The sequence below is a fragment of the Bubalus bubalis genome, chromosome 15 (assembly GCF_019923935.1).
Source record: "Bubalus bubalis isolate 160015118507 breed Murrah chromosome 15, NDDB_SH_1, whole genome shotgun sequence".
Taxonomy (NCBI): domain Eukaryota; kingdom Metazoa; phylum Chordata; class Mammalia; order Artiodactyla; family Bovidae; genus Bubalus; species Bubalus bubalis.
Window position 1 is genome coordinate 46,929,359 of NC_059171.1, and position 9,878 is coordinate 46,939,236.

The 9,878-nt window shown below is 38.8% G+C and overlaps 1 long non-coding RNA gene across 4 annotated transcripts in view; it reads left to right on the forward strand.

Annotated features, from left to right (window-relative positions):
• LOC123329476 overlaps positions 1 to 8,956 on the forward strand; it is a 55,524-nt gene extending 46,568 nt beyond the window's left edge. For 2 of the 4 annotated variants that reach the window (XR_006544951.1, XR_006544952.2), the window contains one exon: positions 3,859 to 4,296. This is a non-coding gene — a long non-coding RNA (uncharacterized LOC123329476). Of the gene's footprint in view, positions 1 to 3,858; positions 4,297 to 5,726; positions 5,804 to 8,316; positions 8,395 to 8,906 lie in introns of those variants that run through there. The other 2 variants (XR_006544953.2, XR_006544954.1) reach the window with 2 other exon arrangements.
• The last annotated feature ends 922 nt before the right edge of the window (positions 8,957 to 9,878 follow it).

Here is a 9,878-nt window from a genome sequence, read left to right on the forward strand (position 1 = left end):
CTAGCGACCCCATGGACTGCAGCCTACCAGGCTCCTCCGTCCATGGGATTTTCCAGGCAAAAGTACTGGAGTGGGGTGCCATTGCCTTCTCCGCCTATTAGACTGAAAAAAGAAAAAATGGTGAAATAGTACATTCCTCTAAAGTTATTCCTTTAGATTCCTCTAAAGTTATTCAATCATATACCCAAAATCAAGAGAACTGGATTCATTTCTTTTCAAATAATTCCTAAGATGAAGATCATCAGAAAAAAACTTTTCTAGCACTAATTTTTTTTTTTTTTTTTGGAGATATGTATTTACTGTCCCTTTGAATTTTTCAAAATTTATTTAAAAATATGAGTTGACACAGGTGGTTAGGCTTGTTTAGCAAAATTCAACACTTTTGAAACATACAACTATGAATTTTTTTAAGAAAAGAGGGTCTATTTCAAATGTGGTTGAATAAACGTGATATTTGTTACACTATGAAATGGTGACAAATGACACAGCTAAAATGTTGTTCTGATCTTCTCAAAGGATTCTTTGTTCTATATCTGGATGTAGGTGATGTTTCGAGGAATGGTTTTTTAAGATATTTAGGTATAAATTTGAGATGATATTAACCAAACTCTCTCCAGAGAAAATATTAAGTTATCTTCATGTTACTTTTATTTTCCCTCATCTCCTTATGGAATATTTAATTGTGTGGCATAAAAATTGGAGATATTTCTTCTTAGGTATGACTCACAGTTTTTCCCACAGTGCATAGTACTTTGTACATTAAAAATACATGAGACTTTGAGAAGTCTATATATGTCCAGAAATGCCATAGTTGTTTTTTTTTTTTTTTCCCTGACAACCATTTGACCTGGTAGGTGAGTTGCTTTTTATAAAATTGAAAGTTGAGTTTCACAAATTTTTTTCCTTGAAAATTGCAGTACAGAAAAAGCAGATTGATCAGAGGCACAAAGTAGATTATCTCTCATGGGCGTTAACAAATGTAGTAAAGAAAATTAATCATGTGAAACTTCTGGAATTCTTATTTTTCGAACACCTGAATAGGAACCTTTAAGATATTTTTCAGATTTCTTTATGTTTTAGTCATTGAGCAATACAGCATTTAGGAGCTTGGATTTAGAATCAAACATGTAAGTTCAAATTTTGCTTCTATCAGTTACTACTTGTCTAGTAAGGTAGTAGTGAAAGTCACTCAGTCGTGTCCAACTCTCTGCAACCCCATGGACTGTAGCCCACCAGGCTCCTCTGTCCATGGGATTCTCCAGGCAAGAATACTGGAGTGGGCTGCCATTCTCTTCTCCAGGGGATCTTCTCAACCCATTGATTGAATCTGGGTCTCCGGCACTGCATGCAGATTCTTTAACATCTGAGCCACCAGTCTAACTTGGGCAATTTGATGAGTTTCTTTAAATATTAAACCCCTTAGCAGTTAAAGAATGAATGTTTAAAAAGTAAAATAATTCTCATACAAATATAAAATGAATGCATAACAAAAATTCTTAAACTCAGTAATTAATAAGGAAAATGTTTAGCTGTTATAACTGGCACAAAGGAGAATTAATATTCACCCTCATACTATGCTATTACAGATGCTGAAGTGAATTTGCTAACAGATGCAAAGTGGTCAGTAGGCATTAATTGGTTGTGTCTTCACCAGACAAATCTTACTTGCATTTAATTTAACAAGAATCATTTACATTGTATCAGTTTTCTACAACTTGCTGAGTTGTAAAATAATTAAGACAATGAAAGACAATAGTAATCCACTCACATGGAAGAAGGTACTAGAAGGGAGGTACTAGACTCTGCGGTTGCCTACCTAAGGCATCCATTAACTGCTTCTAGGGAGAATGAATGCAATTGAAAATACAAATTCTATTCTAGACAATAACCAGGTACCTGAGTTTGAAATCAGAGATCTTCTGATTTGCAAGAGCTTGGCTTTGTAGAGTAAAAGTTCTTCCTGAGTTCCAAACACTTCCTTTAAACTTCAAAAAATGGTCTTTAAACCAGTGTGATGGAAAGCACAGGGGGAGCAATGTCATTTTCTCATCCTTCCCAAGTATGAATGGAGGAGGCTGGAGGGAAAGGAAACCCAGACAGTGACCTAACATGTTCCCTGGCACCTCTGGGTGGTTTCCTACAAAGGGCAAGAGATGCTCCAAGATGGAGATCCAGATAAGGATGCTGAGAGCAGAGGAGCCTGACCAGGTTTCCCACTTGGGATTCTGGGAGGAGGCAGCCTCACAGTATTTCCAACTTTTGTATGGGATGATTGTGATAGAAATAAAAATATGGCAGCATGGAATATGCAGGGTGAGAAACAGCCCAACCTCCATAACAACCTCCATCCCTGATTTCCTAGACTTCCTAGTTTGGTGGAGATTCCACAGGTGGGATATTCTAAGTGCTGGGTGAGGTAAAGAAGGTACAGAGAACTCACACCTCCGGAACTTAGGGCTCAGACAGCAGGAGATTCTGGCACTCCCCACAGGCAGACAAAGCTGGGTACAGCAGCTGCAGACACTGCAGGACAGGAACCAGGGCTATGGATCACAGGGGAGAGGACATCTCAGCAGAGACCAGAGAGAAAAGAGGCAGCAGTCAGACAACCAGACACCACCCCGCTACACTCAAACAACCTTCTGAGTTTCCTTGAGAGAGGAGAAAGTTCTATGTGAAGTTTGACCTTTCCAATAACTGACCCTGAACCCTGAGTCAATTATTCACCCGAAAGTGTCTATACTCCAACCCACAGTGACTGAATTGACCTGAACTGGACAACTTCCATTATTTCCACTATGGCATTAAGCATTAGGTACAACAGTGACACACGTGAGACAGTACATCATGGATGTTTTACAAAAATAATGTAGAATAAACCCATCTGCCATAGTACCTTACTACTGCAAGCACCTCTACTAGAAGCATCTCACCCTCTTTCATATATTTTAGTTAGTTATTTATAAAGTATTTCTCACTAGATTCTGGTGAAGCCCACTAGCTTCTGGCCAGACCTATGTTTTGTGAATTGTTTTGTAACACCTAGCTTGTACATAGTAGGTGCTCAATAAATGTTTAGTGAACTGAGCTGTGTTTTTTTTTCTTAAAGTTTCAGGATTTCTTTTTCAAAGGATAAACATATTCTCCACTCTGCAACAATTTCAGAGCTGAAAGGGTATTAGTGGTTTTAATTTTATTTCTATCATATATCTTCATTTTATTTTTTATTGAAGTATGGTTGATTTACAATATTGTGTTAGTTTCAGGTGTACAGCAAAGTGATTCAGATATATATATAAACAGATATTCTTTTTTAGATTCTTTTTCATTATAGATTATTACAAAGTATTTAATACAGTTCTTTGTGTTTATCATGTATTTTCTAATTACAGAATCATTAAAAGTATGTGCATATACCCATACCATATATATATATGTATATATACATATGTGTGAACATACATGTATAGTGATGATATCACATGGCTCTTAAATGCCTTGATTCCTCTATACTGACTAGTGTGCCTTCACCATACAGGTCATGGTCATGGTCTTGTGTTCTGCTGGAGTATTTGGGCAGTAGTGACTATCATGTGGGCATCCACGCCTCTCCTGAAGCAAAGGAGCACCTGGCTCCCCCTTCACGCAGCTGACCATGGTTGGGTTGCTGCCAGCCGCTACATACTGGACCTCCATCAAACTATCAAAGTTGTTTTATCATGCGTGGCTAGATCGTATTTTTCCTGACATGTTGAAATTAACCCAGAACTCAGCATTGTGTAAAGTTGCTAAATTGTTCTTTCCAATAGACATTTCCTTTTACTTAACAGTCTTGTTTTTACCTGCCTGAAATTGCAGTGTCTGGCATGGAAAAGTGCAAGCTGCATGAGTACAAGGATGACAGAAGCTCACAAATCTCAGCATTGTAGAGTGGCTGCTTGTCCCAGGGTGTCACCTGACCCCAAGGACAAGTCCCTGAGTACCTCCTAGGAAGAGAACCTAGCCAAGCACACCAAGACATCTGGTGTGTTGGGAGGTGAGACCCTGATGTTGCCTTGAGACCTCTGAGCATGACATCAAGTACTACCCCTCTCTCCTGTGATGTCTTCCCATTCTTGGTGACTCTTGCCTTACTACCGATTCTGCACGCTGACTTGGCACCCTTGCTCCGTTTGCTGATACTCATCATTGCTCTTTTAAACTACTCTCCACGATACTTGAATGCATCCTGATAAGCATTATCCTGTTCTACCCAACTCATCTCCCACTTGCTGAAGGTGGTCTTAGGCTACAGACGTGAGTACCCTTCTGCCTTGCCTTTAACTCTCTTCCTGATTATTTATGAGATGTCTGAAGTGCTAGCTCTGTTAATTGCCGGCTCAAGGAAGATATCATGACCTGTCGTGTCACCTCTGATGGCACCTTTGAGCATTCATTAAGAAATGTGCTTAAGTGTGCCTCACCAAATGGCCTGAGATAGCGACAACTTTTGGTAGACCATTCTTAACACCTGTTGCTGCTAAGTCGAGTCAGTCGTGTCCGACTATGTGCGACCCCATAGATGGCAGCCCAACAGGCTCCTCTGTCCCTGGGATTCTCCAAGCAAGAACACTGGAGTGGGTTGCCATTTCCTTCTCCAATGCATGAAAGTGAAAAGTGAAAGTGAAGTCGCTCAGTTGTGTCCAACTCTTAGTGACCCCATGGACTGCAGCCCACCAGGCTCCTCCATCCATGGGATTTTCCATGCAAGAGTACTGGAGTGGGGTGCCATTGCCTTCTCCGTTAACACCTGTTAATGGATTTTATTTTTACTCTGGATGGCTAAAATGTGAACTTTTATAACTAATGAAAAGTTCTAAGTCTTTGTAGTCCAAAATATGAGGTCTTCATAAAATCTTCCTGACTTCTAAACTGCAACAACTTAAGTTTAAACTGCACAATAATGTTCAAGTATTGTTCAAAACAGATTTATTTAAGTTTCAGACCATATAACACAACTATGCACAACATACTCTTATTTCAGATTCTATTACAAAAGATGGCTACCATGCAAGGAGAGGTTAGCTGCCCCCTTGGCTTATAGAACGTAAGTGCAGTCCAACTGTGAGAAAGAAATTCACTGCTTACAACCAGGAAGATACAGATGGTTTATATCATTTCTGTAGTCTAAATTATTAAAGTTAAAATGTTTAAAACAGCACCTGGACTTTATAAAAGCTCTATGCTACAGATAGATTCCAAATTGTTGAGCAGTACAATCATAATGGCTTATGTTATTTTCTAAGAAATTTTCTTTTGAAATTGCATTACTGTTTGATGCTTCTCAAAGTTGATTTGTGGGTGGGGTCTCGTCTGAGAGAAATCTGCTTTTATTTTTGACTGATAGCAAAATGAAAGAAACATAGTTTTACCTTTTTTGCCTCTTTTTCTTTTGAATTACTCAAAAACATCTAAACCTTAGAACACTAGGCAATCTTTAAAGATTGAGTTCGATGAGAAAAGCAAATTGGAGAAAGTTCTCCAAAATGTAATAAAGTGATTAAAAAAGTGGTTAAAGCAGTAAAGATTTTAGCCCAGTCAATTACAGCAAATCAAAACATTCACCAATGGTTCCTCCCTAGATATGAGTGCAGCAACAGCCGATTTAGATAACCAGTCAATTTGGACTGTTAAAAAATTAAACAGAACATTTGATTGAAATGGTTGCTGGACAAATTCTTTTTCAGTGCCTCTCTGGCTGTGCCCCAAAGGTCATGAATTGTGTGTGGAAGAAAAGCTGTACGGCAACCAGTAACTTACCTAGGTAATACATGTTACACTGAACCCCAAGTCTGCAGTTCCAGGAGTACAGATTCAATAGAGGTTCTGTCAAAATAGTGAAAAGAATATATAGAAATGTGCTATGAGACTCACTTAATGCTCACTGTTTTATTTTGCATAATTTCCTTAAATTTTGTCAAATCATATGAAATTGACTTTTAAATAAGTAAAATGGTAGGAGATAATTCTAGCCGATTCATTTTCAAAAAGATTTTGCTGTTTTTGTTTTTCCCTTTGTTTATGACTCTTTATACAACAGAATAGGGTCTTTATTTCATTCAGGGTCTCATGCTCCTAATTCTGGACTTGAGTTCTCTTTCAAAACACCACATGTATATGTGAAATGGAAATGATGGGGCTGAACGTGAACTATCTCTAGGATTTGGGGTGGAAATCGCTTTGGTTTTCCTTATTCTATGGTATGAGTTTCTTTCCATCTCATTCCCTTCTTTCCTTTAAAATGAATGTAGTGTACAATCAATTATATAAGCCTCTCAAAAAAGAGGCTTTCCTGTCCTATTATTTGTATATATATATATATATATATATATACACACACACACACACACATATTCATGTGTGTGTGTGTGTGCGTATGAATAATATGACAGGAAAGCCTCTTTTTTGAGAGGCTCATAGGGTCGGGAAGATCCACTGGAGAAGGGATAGGCTACCCACTCCAGTATTCTCGGGTTTCCCTTGTGGCTCAGCTGGTAAAGAATCTGCCTGCAATGCAGGAGACCTGGGTTCCATCCCTGGCTTGGGAAGATCCCCTGGAGAAGAGAATAGCTACCCACTCCAGCATTCTGGCCTGGAGAATTCCATTGACTGTATACTCCGTGGGGTCGCAAAGAATCAGACACGACTGAGCGACTTTCACTTCACTTCATGTAACTGTGCACTATAATTCATATGGGCTCCTCTGGTGGCTCAGTGGTACAGAACCCATCTGTCAATGCAGGAGACATAAGAGAGTGGGTTCAGTCTCTGAGTCTGGAAGATCCTCTGGAGGAGGGCATGGCAACCCATATCAGTATTCTTACCTGGAGAATCCCATGGACAGAGGAGCCTGGCAGGTTACAGTCCATGAGATCACAAAGAGTTGGACAGAACTGAAGTGACTTAGCACATACACACACACACACACACACACACACACACACACACACACATATATATATATATATCTTTATACATCAGTTTCAGGTAGCATAATCAATTTTACCAATATTTTATTCAGTCTAACAAATCACATTCAGCCTGTGGAAACAGGCTTTCAAGACTACAGGCTGAGAGTACACAAAATTTGGAAAATACCTAAGTTAGAATTTTGTTGCTAATATTTGAACAACTGCAATAGGCTCGCAGAGAACGTTATTACAATTTGCTTACTTATATGTGCCTAAAATAATGATTCCAAAAGAGTTTAGGGCAGAGTGGGAAGCATGGCACTGATGCAGAGTCTTCTGACTAGAGATGTTGTTCCAGTTATAAAACTACCAAATTGGACAGAAGACAAGCAGTCTATCATATCAGCAAAGTAGTCAAGCTGAGGTTGCTCTGTGTTCCAGTGGTCTTTGAACATCATTCATCATATAATGATTGAGAGCCTGTTGGATGCCAGACAAGGGCTGGGTACTGGAATACAAGATTAAATAAGACATCATTCCCATCTTCCAGAGCTGCAGGAAAAAAGGATAAAAGAACAGATCAGTCAGTTCAGTTGCTCAGTCATGTCTGACTCTTTGAGACCCCATGGACTGCAGCATGCCAGGCTTCCTTGTCCAACAGCAAATCCTGCAGCTTGCTCAAACTTGTGTCCATTGAGGCAGTGATGCCATTCAGCCATCTCATCCTCTCATCTGCTTCTCCTCCTGCCTTCAATCTTTCCCAGCATTAGGGTCTTTTCCAATGGGTCAGTTCTTCGCATCAGGTAGCCAAAGTATTAGACTTTCAACTTCAGCATCAGTCCTTCCAATGAATAGTCAGGACTGAAATGGATAGATAAAGGCAGACAAATGAGTAAGTCACTACTAAATATGATAGCTCTGAAATTAGAAATATCGACTTGGTGAGTATGTACACACCCACACACGTAAACACATACACAATCTACCTGGTGTGTCTTTAACTCCAAGTTTTTTGTGTGCTTTAACCATAGAGTTCTTCAAAAGGTGAATCTAATTACATCATCATCACTCATCCCTGATTAAAACCCTTTTATAGTCTTCTACCCCTTTGAGAATAAGAACAAAGCTTCTTAATATGGCAGCCTCCAAGACCCCACATCACCCTGCTCTGGTGTCCTTTCACGTCTCCTTCACAATATGGGTTCCAGCTGTGCAGGCTTTTGATTTTTCTGGAATACTTTATTGAAATACAATCTACATACCATAGAAGTCACTCTTCACCTGTTTTAAGTGTACAATTGAAAAAATTTAGAGTTTTACAAACATCATCTCAATCTAAATAGAGAACATTTCCATCACCCTGCAGGGAAACCTTGCATCCATATACAGTTACTCTTTGGTCTGAAAACCCCAACTCCATACTTGCGTTTTCTGGATGTTTTATGTAAGTATAATCACATAATAAGCATCCTTCTGTGACTGGATTTTTTCTCTGAGTATTATGTTTTTGAAGGTCATCCATGTTGCAAGCATGTTTCAGTACTTCATTTCTTTTTATTGTACAGTAGTATTCTGTTGTATGGGTAGACCACATTTTATTTATCCATTCCTCAGCTGATGGACATTCAGGTTGTCACTATTTTAGAGGTGTCATGAATAATGCTGCCATGGACATTCATGCACAATCTTTGGGTGGACATATATCTTTTGCGGCTCTCGGATAGATATCTAGAAGAGGAACTGCTAGATCATATGATGTCTATTTTTTTTAATGAAAAACTATTTTCCAGTACCTCCACAGTTTCCACAGTTTCATATATTCCCTCCAGCCATGTAGGTTACAGTTTTCTACATTCTTGTCAACCTTTATTTCTATCTACCTATTATAGCCATCTTTGTGGGTATGAAATGGTATCTTATCATAATTTTGGTTTGTATTTTCCTAATAACATTCAGAAAACAAAGATAATGGCATCCAGTCCCAACACTTCATTGCAAATAGATGGGGAAACAATGGAAACAGTGACAGACTTTATTTTCATGGACTCCAAAATCACTGCAGATGGTGACGGCAGCCATGAAATTAAAAGATGCTTGCTCCTTGGAATAAAAGCTATGATCAACCTTTTTAATATGACAGCATATTAAAAAGCAGAGACATTACTTTGCCAACAAAGGTCCATCTAGTCAAGGCTATGGTTTTTCCAGTGTTCATGTATGGATGTGAGAGCTGGACTATAAAGAAAGCTGAGTGCCGAAGAATTGATGCTTTTGAACTGTGGTGTTGGAGAAGACTCTTGAGAGTCCCTTGGACTGCAAGGAGATCCAACCAGTCCATCCTAAAGGAGATCAGTCCTGGGTGTTCACTGGAAGGACTGATGCCGAAGCTAAAACTCTAGTACTTTGGCCACCTGATGGAAAGAGCTGACTCATTGGAAAAGACCCTGATGATGGGAAAGATTGAAGACAGGAGGAGAAGGGGATGATAGAGGATCAGATGGTTGGATGGCATCACTGACTTGATGAACATGAGTTTGAGCGAGCTCCTGGAGATGCTGAAGGACAGGCAAGGCTGGTGTGCTGTGGTCCATGGGGTCACAAAGTGTTATACATGGCTGAGTGACTGAACAACAACAACTAATGAAATTTAATATCTTTTCATATGTTTACTGAATATTTGTATAACTTCTTTGGAGAAATGTTTGATCAAATTGTTTGCCTACTTTTATTGGATTGTATTTTCATTGTTGAGTTATAAGAGCTTTTTATATATTCTGGATATAAGCCATTCATCAGATATACGACTTGCAACTATTTTCTTCCTTTCTATGGATTATCTTTTCACTTTTTTGATGGTGTCTTTTGAAATGCAAGAGATTTTAATTTTTGTGAGTTTAGTATATCTATCTTTTTCTTTTATTTTATACA